The sequence below is a fragment of the Nipponia nippon genome, unplaced genomic scaffold (assembly GCF_047370975.1).
Source record: "Nipponia nippon isolate SJK-2023a ecotype South Korea unplaced genomic scaffold, ASM4737097v1 scaffold_28, whole genome shotgun sequence".
Classification (NCBI taxonomy): domain Eukaryota; kingdom Metazoa; phylum Chordata; class Aves; order Pelecaniformes; family Threskiornithidae; genus Nipponia; species Nipponia nippon.
The window spans coordinates 2,541,606-2,554,804 of NW_028262345.1; the positions used below are offsets into that span (position 1 = coordinate 2,541,606).

The window sequence follows — 13,199 nt, forward strand, 5'->3', positions numbered from 1 at the left end:
GCATATAATAGCGGGGCTGTAATTACCTTACGAATACAGTGTAATTACACCGTGGTAAGGCTTTTGAATAACCTCACCACCACCCACTAGTCCCTATAACTGGAATTTCTCTACATTTCAGCTGTAAAGTTACCTACACCTCCACAATTGTGGCTTTGGCTTCCTGGCCACCGTGGCTGGGTGTTTTTAGCATTCAGTGGCACCACTGATACTGCACTTACACTAATTAATTTGCAACCGTGGAGCTAGCCTTGGAGTTGTATGAGTGTGGTGGAAATTACAGGTGTGGAAAGCGTAGCTACCGTGTAATCATACCGCAGTTGCTGGGTAATTGCGCTTCTTGTGCTGTTAGTGTATAACCACGTTAAAGTTTTGGTGGGACCTCCTCTGGGTTTGTTGGCACGGGTTCGGTTGGGCAGACGGAGCCGAGCTGTAGCAGATCCCTGCGGCCAGGCACAAACCTCCTTCGATTAAAAGCTGTAAAACAGCAGCTTGCCCAATCCATCCCGCCTGCAGCTTTGAGCCCATCAGCCCAGCCTGGACACGGCTTAGTGCCACCGCTCAGCAAACTTCGGGTCTGGCTTGGTGAGCGACCTGAAGCTAATTACTGACCCCCTCACACATCTCCATCCCCCCCACTCCATTAAACCAAGCATAGCCATTTCCCTGCCTTTTTGGAGCTAGCTGAGATACACAGATGACGAGCTCTGTAACATAATGGATTTTTATTATTATTAAGCTCCCAGTGACTCTTTCCCTGTCAGTGTAATAGAGCTAATGAAATGTCCCCACTGCACATGGGAGTTGGGAGGACAATTTGGTCCGGTTCTCTGTAGCATTTGGAAGAGGCGAAACGCTGGTTGTTGTTATTTATTACGGATCTGGTTTACTTAACGCTGTGTTTATTGAGTCTGTCTCCCACTCGCAAATGCCGAATACAGTTCCCAGCGCTGCTCCCGGTGCCAGGGATCCTTCCTGCTGCTGCTGAGCTGCCTGCGAGTTGCCAGCTGGACTTGTCGTGGACTCCGGCTCAGGACAGTGGGCCAGGTTCCTCCCTGGTGTAACATCATTGACTTTAATTAAGCTACGCCAGGGAGAAATTTGGCCCGCTTCGTTTGCTAGCTGTGCACCGATGCCAGTCGAAAGGCACGGCAGGTGCCAGCAAGGGCTTTGACAGCCCAATTTCAGCGTGGGACAAAAGTCCCTGAATCTTTCGGGGATTTTGGTTTGGGGCACCAGTGTCCACTGACAGGGAGAGAAGGGGGAGTCAAATGACGTACACGTTGTAGGGCTTCACATCTCGTGGTATTCCAGGTTTCGTCTCCCTGTCCTCTTCCCTCACTGCCTGGAGGTATACAGAAAAAAAACAAGAGGGGAAAAATTGGGCAGCGGATCCTTAAATAATGAGGAATGTCTCAAAGCTGAAGAGCTGCTGCTCTCAGGCCCTCTGGATCAGACCCAATTTGCTCATTACATGCTTGTAACTGGCATCAGACGCATGTGCTTAGAAGCAAAGCCTTGTTTCCTGATGGCAAAGTTTACCCGGTGACGGCACCGGGCTCACTGCCACATCCCCACGCAGGGCAATTTTGGGAAAGCCCCTCTCTCCTTAACCCATCCCTTGCAGGGTCCTGAGCACGGCAGCCCCAGCATCGCCCGGCTCGGTGGCAGTCACTCCTGCGGCATCGCCTCGGCCACCGCCCGCCGGGCAGCCGCTGGACCCCCCCACCGTCCGCACTAGCGAGGGCCGGGCTGCGCTTCCCCATCGCCTTCCGAACGCTGCCCGGAGGCGGCCGCTTCCCGGGGAGATAACTCAGTTGCCTGGTTCAAAGCAGAGTTAAAGTTTCTGTGCTGGCAGATCTGGGGCAGAGTTTTCAGAGCCTCTGTATTTTCTCCCGCGCCCTCTGAAGTGAGGCACATCCAAGGCTTGCAGCCCTTGGCTTTCATCCGCCTCACCGCAGGCATTTGTGAACCGCTGTCCTCTGAATCGGCTCTCCCATTTAATATTTCCTGGGGTGGTTTAGAGAGTGGCTCTCGCGCTCTAAATGCAGGGGCATTTCTTAAAATATATATATATATATAATTAAGTCTAAATGCTGTGATGGGATGAGGTGGGTGCTGTTGGGTGCAGAGGGATATATCTGAGGCTCAGACACATGGAGCTTTGCATCTCCCACCATCTCTTCTGCAGGGCTCTGAGAGCTGCCACCCTGCTTGCTTCCCTGCTGGCACTGGGGCCTCCTCCCCGGAGGCTGCGAGGTCCTTTTGTACCCGTGTCTGCACATCTCGGGCTATCTGAGGACACGGGGCGCAGAGAGCAGCAGGTTTGATGAGAGCGAGGACGCACAGGGAAAAGCTGTGGTGCAAACAGTTGGAAAGTGATAACTTGCAGTGATGGCTTTGCCAGGAGGTAAAAAAAAAAAAAGAAAACCAACCAAAAAACCCTGTAAATTCACTTTGTTTTGATATTCAAATACTCCTTTCCATGTGGCATGTGTGCTAATGTGTATGATGGTGTTATGGCATTATCAGAACAAAATATTCAGATGATTCCTAACAGAATTTGTGTTTCACAAGCTACTTGGAAATGTTGGCTTGGAAACAGAAGTGTAGCGTTAGGAGCCTGTTTCTCCTGGGATCTAATAGCTGGCCCCGAGCTGCTCTGCAGGGTTGGGTTTTGGAGCATGGGATCTGGGTGACTTCTCCCAGCAGGCAGGGACGGGGTCCCAGAAATCCCTGCTAGAAAGGGGGGAACAGTGCAAATCCCCCTCCCCGCCATGGAATGAGCTCCCTAAATAAAGATCAGGAGGAGCCCCCAGCCCCTCCTGCCCTTGGTCCCTCTTCCACACATACTAACCGGTTGCAGAAAAGATGCAGCGGGATGTGCAAGGCTGTTTTGAAATGGCAGCCGTGCTTCTCCTCTGCTAACGCCGCGGCTGAACCCATGTCAGTATCCCAGCCCATCTCTCCCCTCTGCTTTCCTACCAGCACCATTGGCTCCACGCCTGAATTCCTCAGCTGAGACCAGGTCAAGGCTCTTAGGCCTTCATTCCCACCGAAATGAGCAGCAAATCAATGCAGGCCTAATAAAAGATGATTGGAAGTTGCTAATAGGAGTGTGGGAGGGCAGCCCTGCTTCCCGGAGCCAGGATGAGTATAGATTTTCTAGTGCCAGGGACTGTAAACACTTCTGAATTCCCTGGGGAGCCCCGGATGCTCACCTTCTCCCTTTGCCCTCATCGTTCTCCTGCAGCCTTCAAAAATGAGCCCGGTAATGTAATTAGCTGGGTGAATTAGCTGGTGGTGGCAGGGAGGGCTCAGCCTGCCTGCAGGGGTGCGAAGGGGTGAGCTGGGGCAGGGTGCGCAGCAGGGGCAAGGATGCAAGATCTCTGCTCCTGCCCTGGCCAGAGCTCGGTCCCCATCCCACAGTACGTGTGGAGAGGGGATGAATTAGGTCAGGGAGTGGGGGCACAGACGGGAAAGGTTTTCGTTGCTTTGGGTGCCGGGCTTCAATTTCAGCTCCCGATAACTGCTCGTGCCAGGCACGCCTTATTTATGGACTCACATCTCCCCTGCTCCTCTCCCTCCGGCAGCGTCGTGCCAGCAGCCACGGTCCCAGCGCCCTGCAGCCTCCCGATCACTAATAGATCACCGCCGATAAACACGCTCCTCTGCTCTGTATTCGGCAGCCGAACCCCCTCCTGCCCTTCATGTTGGTGGTGCTAGGGAATGATGTATGAAATCCAGGTCGGTTTGATTCATACGAGTTGTGTTCACCTTGCAGAACAGGCTGTCACAAAAAATAATAAACCTCCTTGTTTTAATGCCCAGAGAGGCTGTTGGACGGGTGGCAGGACGGGTTTAGATCCTCTTCCAAGGAAAGAGGTGCTTTTGAGAAAGACTGATTGCAAGCCACAGGATGGCTGCACAAACGCTAAATAATAATTAGAGCCGTGTCTGGAGGCTGCGGTGGGGAGCAGGGTCCCGTCTCGCTACGTGCAGCACTGATGCTCTGAAAGGGATGATCCCTGACCCGCCGTCCGTCAGGTCTAAATGGATGTTGCAAAGAGCAGGGGCTTGCCAGCGAGCGGTGAAGCAACCTGTCCCTTGTCACCCAGGAGGAAAGGTGGCACGGTCCTAGATGCTGCCGCTTGCTAGCTAGATCATGCAAGGACGCTGACCGGGATGGCTGCAGTTTATCATCGCTTACCTTCAAGGGAGCTTTGCCAGGAGATGCAAAACCCTGCCGAGCAACTGCTCACCCCTTGATGTATAGAGTCCATGGCTTGGTCCCTTTGAATTTTTGTCATGCCATGGTATAGCCCTTCCTTGGGCTCAAGCCAGCTTTCAGGAGGTATTTTCTTTGGAGTTAACTCTGTAGCCTCATTTCTCTCCTTTTTGGGCAGCAGCTCGGGTAACGATGCCCATCTGTGCTTGGCATCAGACCTGCCTGGTGCCCCCAGCCTCTTGCTCCTTCTCCCCTGGGACACTGTGCTGTGTCCTGTTGCGGGGTGGGATGCCCAAAGCCCCGTCCTCCTCCATGCCCTGCAGCAGCCCGCACATGTGCACGGCGCTGAGGCAAAAAGTATTAATGGGGGGAAAAGTTAACCACGTTTATTGAACTGCAAAAAAGGTTGTTTTCATATCGCTTTATTGGAATATAAAGACAGCTTTTATAACCTTTTAAAGGGGCATAAAAGCAGCTTGGAGACTAGAAAGCTTGCTCCAGTTGAAGGCAGGCAAAAAGAGAGAGGGAAGGGAGGAGAGCAAACATTGGCCATGTCCTGAGGTCAGAAGTAACCGGGATGGTGGTGGATGAGGCCACTGGGACCCCAGGTCCCAGCCGGTTGTGGTGTCGCCCACCTCGGGGAGGTTTGAGCCCTCGCTGCCATTAGCAGCCCTGGGCTCTGGCAAGTGTTCCTCCTCTTGGTGACTGCAAAGTTCCTCAGACCTCTCTTGGGAGGGGTAGGTGTCATACTTAATGAGCTAACCTCTTTTATTTCATTTTTCTCCCGGTCCTCTGTGAATAAATACTGCTTTGGCTTCGTTCCTCCTGGAACAAGGGAGGAAGGAGTCTGTAAAGGTCTTGCTTTGAGGCTGGAGGGAAAGTTTGCTCTGCAGACTGCTCCAGCCTCTCCCGTGACACCTAGCCTCTCCGGTGGGACCGTGGGACTCCGAGGTGGACCAGCTCACAAACTCGGTGGCCTGGGTAATGTCAATTAATTTAGGATGCATTTGCAGAGTGATGGGGAGGTGCGATTCCAGCTGCGGCATCCTGGGGCAAGTGCCGGGATGTGCTGCAATCCCTCTCCTCCCTGGCATGGGATTTGCTGCCTCCTTGCTCATCCCAGCGGGCGGATCCATCTGCTGGTTGGGATGCAGTTGAAAGTAGCATCTTCAAAGCCAGGAGGAAGCTCCTCCCGCCTCTTCCAGGGCTCCTGGACAGTGGTCCGAAAGCGTCTAGTGTTGCAGGTGGTTACAGCCCAGCCACCATGCTGACACACTCCTCCCAAGACGGAGATGAGTTTTCTCGATCCGGCGAGGGAGATGTGCCTTTTTCCTTTCCTTGTTCACGCAGTGGTCGGTCTGACGCGACATTAAAGGAGGAGAGCGACCTTTACACAGGTCTCCAGCTCAGGGGAGGGGAGAGCTGAGCCCCTGTCTGCAGCAAGGCACATTTTGAATGTGGATAGGTCATGAGTCTCGGTTATCCCCACGCCATCTCCCAGATAATAAGCTTCCAGAGATAATGGTGTAGGGCCGTAAAGAGGATGGGAATGGGAGCAGCTGCTTCTAATTTCACTTCATGGGGAGGGAGGTGATGCTGAGAGCACCCCGCATTCTCTGCACATATTTTTCATCATTATAGGCAGAAATGCCAGAGTGGTGACAGATATTAATGCAGTTCACGCCGGGAGAAAATCTTCTTTCCATCAGACTCAATGTGCAGCAAGAGGGCAGTGCTATTTGCAACCCTAGGGAGGATATGTTTGAAAGGTGATGTGTTTTTTACCCAGGAAGTTTTATTCCAAGACGAAGATCAGTTTGGAGAAAGGGCACTTGAAACCATCTCACTGCGGGCGACAGGATTGCTCCCTGCCTGCACCACAGACCTGGGTGAAGGTGCATTTGCAGCGGTGCTGGAAATTAATTTGGATTTTGGTGCAACCCAGATAACCCTCCACTGGCTCTGCAGTGGCTGCATGTCACCGTGGGGGTGTCGTTGTCCTGGGTGTCAGATTTGTGACCCGGGGTCCCAGCCTGGCCCCAGCCCCGACCCGCAGCGCTGCTGTGAGGTTTGCAGACCTACTCTGCCGAGGGCTGCGCTTCCTTGCGCCCCTCGGCCTCCTTTTATTTGCTTATCCCACTAAATATTCATCAGTAACATTTAAGACAAAGGAAAGAGATAATTACAAGGGGAGAGTTTTTTTGCAGTATTAAAGGTTAACAGAATTCTTGGCATTTGTGCCTTGTCGATCTCCATGTAATTATGCTCATTTCCCAGAATTCAGAGGCGACTGTGCCTGTTAACGCTCAAAGATGGTACCCCGGGAATTAAATTTATGAGATCATTTCTCAAAATCTTCAGATTCAAACCAAGCATCTTGCTTAATGGCATGGCTATTATTAATATTATTCTTGGATGCGTAGCGCCGCGAGGGTCAGAGGACCAGTGGCAAAACTAAAATTGATACAGGCAGACAGCAGCGCGCCCAGCTTTTGTTCCCGAGGAGCGCTCCTGCAATTTGGCAACCTCGGCGCCTTGGGAAATGAGACTTCAGGCTGGCAAAAGATGGGCCCTGCAAAGGTGCAGGTGTTCAGGTTTGAGGTACATCTGAAGGAAGCTGCTTTTTGGCTGTAGCTGGTCGGGAGTCGGAAAGCAAAGCTTGCATCTCACCACCCTGCTTTTGAAGGTGCAAAATCCAGGTCCAAAGCCAGCTGCGGGCAAAAGGCAAATTAGTGTCTCCAGGAGAGTCTCGTTTTCAAAGATGCCGAACACCTGGCAGTGGGCTGGGGTTTTGCTGAGAGCTGCTGAGCATGCTCGGTGGTTTCAAAAGAGGGATTTCAGGGGCTCTGCTCTTAAGATCTCCTTTTTATTGAACACTGTGGTCTTAATCAAGATACCTACTCCTCTTCTGGTGCCTGCTCTGCCTGGTTTGCGTGGACCGAGCAGCTTTCTGGTAGGAAAGGGCTTGGCTGGGGCAAATGAGGTGAAGGGGAGGTGGATGGGGCCAGTGTAAGCCAGGGAGATTTACCTTCTTGCTTCCCCCAGGGTTTAGGATGCATGTGTCGATATCTAGATGGTCTGTCCTGTTTGGGGCCATCCTCGCTGCCCAGGAAAGGGTGCAGCAGCTCTTGGAGCTGCTCCTCCAAAGGGTTTTTCCAACACAGAGCTCACAAATGCCCCCAAACTGTGGGCAGAAGTCCAGGGGGGAGAAGCTCGTGTCTTCACGTTTAAGATGGTCGTGCTGGAGCTCCCAAATGTCCGCAGTGGGACCCGAGGTGGGGCTGGCTTTGCTTTTCAGCCTATTCAGCTTTTTCACTCTTCCCGTGGGCACTTACTCCTGTTAAAACGCAGAGTGGATTGAGTTGTGGAGCACTGGGTTAATGTTATACGCTTATAAAATGCTGTTAGTTGGCTAATGGCATGGTTTTATCCCATGTCGTCAGCTGTGTCTGGCACCTGATTCATTCCAATCAAACTCTGCTGTGGATGTAGAGCGAGTGTGTAGGATGCCTTTTGGGGTGTTAATATAGCGACATAACCTCACAACAATGCAACGAGAAACAGATTTATATAAAATCAATATTGATTTGTACCAAGGATCAATCTCTGTTCATAACTTTCACTGTGCCAGCGTGGATCAGTATTTCCTTGATAGTTTTTTTCCTACTCCCTGTATAGATGTTTAATACTAAGGCTGCACATATGGAGGTGTAGCTTCATAAATACGCGTGTTGTGTTGGCTGGGCTGTTGTAAAAGGCTCAAACACTGAGAGCCGTGGGAGAAAGGAGTAATCCCAAAGGAAAAGCCAGGCCTTGGGGACTGCTGTGCATCCCGAGCTCGTGTCCAAGCCGCAGCGCTGCCTGGCCCATCTGTAATGTACATCGGAGCATCCTCAAGGATGCTGTTGTGTATCTCTGCGTGTATGACAGATGGCAGGGGTGTTTTGGCAGCTAGTGACGAGGCCTTCCTCCTGCCCAGGCCACCTTCCTCTTCCTCCGGTGGTACCTTCTGGGTTACCTCTTGAGGTGTTGCAGGGAGGTGAATCCTTTGCTGGCTTTGGCTTTGAACTGTGGACTCGGGGCAGGCTTTTGCAGCCTTTCCCGGGGTGGCTGGTCCTCCAGCCCCTCGGCTGCAGCGAGCACGAGGCAGTGCAGCTCTGCCGGGGGGCCCTGGAAGGAGTTAACTCCTGCTGGAAAATCCCCAGCCTCTGAGAACCGAGTGACAAACCCAAGCCCAGCAGTTTTTTTAAAGGGCAAACAAAATGTTCTTTTTTACGGCGAGGCGCCTGGTGCAAAGTGCAGGCAGAGCAGGCAGCGGATCCCGGCGTGGCTTTAGGGGAAGGCTCCCAAAAGCACACTTCATTCGAGTTTAATAGGACGGTTACTGTAAGTTTATATAAAAGCTAGTTAAATATTAACGGCATCTTTAGTGGGGATTAATGGGGTCTCCTGTGTTGTTTTTAAACACCACGAAGAGGGTGCTGGTAGTCACTGCCTGCCTTCAATGTAAGGGATTGAGGGCTGAGTCCCATGAGGATGCTTCTTGCATTCAGAAAACTGGCCTAGAAACGTCCCCAGTCGGGCAATTTTTCCAGCTCAGTGCAGGAATGCCTTTGGGGCGAGAAGGGCTCAAAATGGCTCCAGCCAAGTAAGGCTCTCAATCATTGTTTCTTAATTGGGGCCACCATTAACGAGGGGATAAATGAGTCAGCGTGGTGAGCGGTGCGGGAGCCCATGTCCTTTGTGTCTGCAGTGAATGGTTGTAGACATTGAGGGCTCAGTAGTTATTCACAAAAAGCTCCCCTGGACTCGTGTGTCATTCACCTGACTCATGCCAAGAAAATTAAGCACTTTTTTGCAACTCTGGGCTTATTGGAGAATAATGTGGTATGCGATAGCACGAATGGGGTTATGAAATCGTGTTTTCATTTTGAAGGAGCGAGAATGGCTCGAGCATAAATTATGTTTCTGATCATATTTGGCAATTTCAGATTAAAAATAAATTTCCACTTTGGGGTTATAGATTGCCATCTATCAGCTTCCTGAAAAGGAAAAAAGGAATTAAAAGAAAAATCTGGCTGTACAAATTGCCTTGCTATGACCTACTTATTGAAAGTAATTTTTTTTTTTTTCAGGAATGAAATCTTTCAGTGTGGGGAGGTGTAGTATTGTATGTATATGGGTTTGCAGGCAGGTATATCGGCACGGGTTGTATGGGAGGATCTATCAGCCATCCCTGCAAGCAGCCTCAAGCAAAATAGATGCTAGAATTGTGCTATATAGTTCTGAGAAAGCCAAAAAAAAAAAAGCGTCAGTCATGTTGTTTTACTTGCTAGAGGGAACTTAGCTGCAATTTTGCATTTGATTATCAGCCTTCGGGACCACTCGAATCTGTAGATTAGATGCTTAGGCTTGGTTTTGCTCAAAAAGCCTGAGACTGGGGCAGCGTTTGCTGGAAGGCTCCCAGGCCTTGCAGACGGAGCCGGGGTCCCTTGCAGCCGGCTGTGGCAAACGCTGGCCCGGGCCAAACGCTGCGGTTCTTCCCTGGGGGCATTTTTGGGGACTGATTTGCTTGAAATCTTAAAATGAAAATCCCAGCTGGCTGGCAGGAAGGCCCACGTGAGCCAAGGACAGAAAGATGTTTACGAGAGTCGCGGTGAACTGGCACTGCCGCCTTTCACCCTGTCCAATCTCTTTCTAGAAAATTGAGTAAATATCTGCTGAAAACGGTTTTGCCTGGCTGACAAACTGCCGGGCTTGCAGGCGCTGCCCTCTGCTCTGCCTGCAAGACTCCCTCTCCCCAGCTATCATCTCTGATCGCTCCCATAGAGACGCTGCTCTGCAAAGCAAACCCACGGGCTCTTGCTCCTTCTAACCCCTTCCCTGTCCGTGGTTTCGGCATCCTCCCTGCCGGTTGCCATCTCCCCAGGGGAAATCCTTCCTCTATCTCCATCCCTGCGGCTGCTCCTCTTCCCACTGCAGTCCCGAGCGATGCCAGCCCTTGCTTCCCTACCCGCGCTGCTTGTGCTACCCTGTTTGTGGTCTCTGCCAGGAGAGGGGGGCCTTTAGCCTTGCTGGAAAGAAGGAGGTTGAGGAGATAGATACGGAGATAAATATACACCTAGAGTATGCCTGTGCTTTGCTCGGTCTGTTTGTCTCCTGCCTGTTGCTTGCAAGGGGAAAAAAAAGACTTTTACCCAAGTAGGAAGAAAGGGAAGAAGCTGAAGCAAGAGGCTGCGTTTCGTGCTCGGATAGGTGCCGCTTTGCAAGCGGCTTAGCCCGTGTACGGCAGACTCTTCTGCTGCTGTGGTCAAAAACCAACGAAGGAAAAAAGACTCTCTCATCCCCAGAGGAAGCTACAAAGCTCTCTTTCTCTTGCTGCTGAACCTTCACAGCTGGACTCAGTTGCTGGCTCCTCTGCTGCTGGAGCAACTGAATTATTTAAAGGAATCTTGATTTCATTTTCTCTTTGCTGTTTTCATGCGTTGTGTTTATTGTCTATAGATATTTTTATAGTCTGAAGCAATTACAGCTGTCAGAAAAGAGACGAGCTGTGACAGGCTGATTTATATGTACATTGTATGTATGCAAGAGAGGGAGAGCCGGGGACGGGGAGATAGACCGGGAATTCTGCTGGCCTTTAGTATGCGGGAGACGGCGATATTGGATTTAAATTCCTTGGGATTTTCAAACAATGCTGCTGATCTCTTAACAGTGGGCCAAATTCAGCCCTCGCAAGGGCTGAAGGTGCTCAGCAGGTCACGTTCTGCCCCAACCTCGCACGCTTTCAGCGTAGGCAGGTGCTTTCTCTCGTGATTTAAGATGCTCCTGGCAATCTGGGCTGTGTTAAAAGGTTAACTGGCTGTGCTTATTGGAATCCCTTTGGTTTTGCTGACTCAGGAGATGATCTCTGTCCATCCAAAGGAGCAGCCTCGCGAAGAGAGCGAGCTCTTGCATGATGAGCATGGCAATGGCTTGTAGGTCCTGCACCCGAGGGTGTTCCCCAGCAGCGAATAGGTAGCACGGCGGGGTCCCCATCCTGCCAGGGGTGCTTGGATGCCGCAGCAATCAGCAAAAGCAGCACGTTTTTTTTTTTTTCTTCACTGACTTGTGCACCTCAGTGCAATGCCACAACCCTGTACAAGGAGTTTCACCCTACCGCTGCTGCTCTTGCTTTTTGCAGTTAGGCTTCAGAGACCCCTCCCGTGTAATTTGTGGGCCCGAAGGGGGTCTGCTAAAGGCAGGCGTTTACGCCTGACCGGCCAGGAGCAGAGTGAGCTGCGGAGATTAAACTCCTCCTGCCAAGAGCTGGCAAAAGCTGCCGTCTCCTCCGGGGAAAAGTAGGACTTGAGGCAGCACGTCACGCCAGCGCTAAATTCAAGGAGCAGAGCCTTCGGAAGAGGAAGGAGCAGAGTGACTTGCAAAGCAATCCCCTTCTCATATGACCTATCGGCACGCACAATAATAATAAAGCTTTATTTGATTGAGTGTTTCCTCTGCCCGGCACAGCTCATAATGTTTTAGAGATTAAATAGCACAGTTAGTGAATTAAGCAGTAGTTTACAGGGGATTCGGAGACTCCGGGGATTAGTAACGGGCTATGGATCCTTTCACATCTAGGTCACCAGTCTGAATCCCGCTCAGGTTGGCAGCGATTTCAGAGAAAAAAAAATTGGTGCCGTGTAATAGCTGCAGAGCATGTGGTGGGGAACGGAGGGAGGGAGGACTTTTGGATAAGGTCCCGTGTCACGGAGAAGTCATTGGGGACAGCGGGTGGAGGAGGCCTGGTTTCCCCTAACGCTGGGCTGCCGCAGCTCTGGGGGGGGTCTTCCAGGGGCACAGCGCCCCAAAAGCCGTGGCTCGGCTGCTCGCTCTGCATTTGCTCAGTGGCTCCAGGACTTCATGCTCCGAGGATGGCTCCCCGGCACCTTTTACCAGCATAAAACTGTGCCTGGAAATATTAATGTGTTTAGCCGCTAGCGGAGGGAAGGAGGAATTACTAGGCATAAGCAAATGCGATATTTGTTAAATTATGAGCTGATAAAAAGTACGTGGGGACCGTGCTCGCGGCTGGGGAGGAATTTGCCACTTAAGCTCATGCTGCGTGTCTGTGAGGTGCAGAGGACCAGGAGAGCATGCTCCTGCCTCTCCTTGTCACCACCTGCCTGACTTTGAGGGGGGGTATTGTCCCGTGCCTCAGTTTCCCCTCCTGCATAGTGGCTTTGCCGCTTGGGGAGGGGATAGTGCAGAGGTAGAGGAGGGCAAAATGTTATAGGTGGTCCGGTGCTGGCTGCTGGGCGCAGGTAAGCGCGCTGGGGAAGTGAGGGGAAGGGGGGGGGTCCTGACATGCCGTCCCTGGAGGAGCGTGGAGCGGCGGGGGTTAAAGTCTGGCGTGCAAGTGCGTGCCGCCGCTCCGCTGCTCCCCGCCTGCGGGTGTGCGGGTTGCTCGGTGTCGTGCGGGTGTGCGGGAGCCAAAGTACCGGTCAGGGATGGAGCCGCTGCCATGACAACCCCGGGAAGTCAGCCTCCGCGCCGCCCAGGGATGCTGCCGGCCAGCCGCGCCGGCGGGGCTGGGATGCTGCCGCCGCCTCGCCCGCTCCCCCGCGGCCCCTTCTCCCACCGCTGAGGGCAGCTGGGGGGCTCCGGCATCCTGACATCCCTGCGTTCTGCATCCCGGCATCCTGACATCCCCCCCATCCTGCATCCCGCCTGGACCAGCCCGCCTTTGGGACCCGACAGCGAAGCTGGAGGAGAGGAGGGGCTGCTGGGCACCTCGGAGGCCTTTGCCCGCTGTGCCTTTTTGCATCTGGACCCGTTTGCTAGCTTGCTTCGGGGGTGTTTTTTTTGGTTTTGACTGGTTTTTTGGACTGCCCTCGCTCCGCGCTGCGGAGGGGAGCTGCCAACTCGGGACAAGTGCGCGGGGCGGGAGCGGGGCGCAGCCGGGCGGCTCCCCCGGCACCTCCTCGCCCAA

The 13,199-nt window shown here is 52.6% G+C and overlaps 1 protein-coding gene across 5 annotated transcripts in view; it reads left to right on the forward strand.

The window, feature by feature from the left end:
• LOC104016638 (protein CEPU-1) overlaps nt 1–13,199 on the forward strand; it is a 454,647-nt gene that overhangs the window by 296,040 nt on the left and 145,408 nt on the right. Inside the window, exon 1 of one of the 5 annotated variants that reach the window (XM_087763286.1) lies at nt 8,569–8,614. The exons of 2 other annotated variants lie outside the window; for them this stretch is intronic. The gene's annotated coding sequence lies outside the window, so the exon portion shown is untranslated. Of the gene's footprint in view, nt 1–8,568; nt 8,615–12,382; nt 12,532–12,658 lie in introns of those variants that run through there. 2 more of the 5 variants (XM_087763284.1, XM_087763283.1) reach the window with 2 other exon arrangements.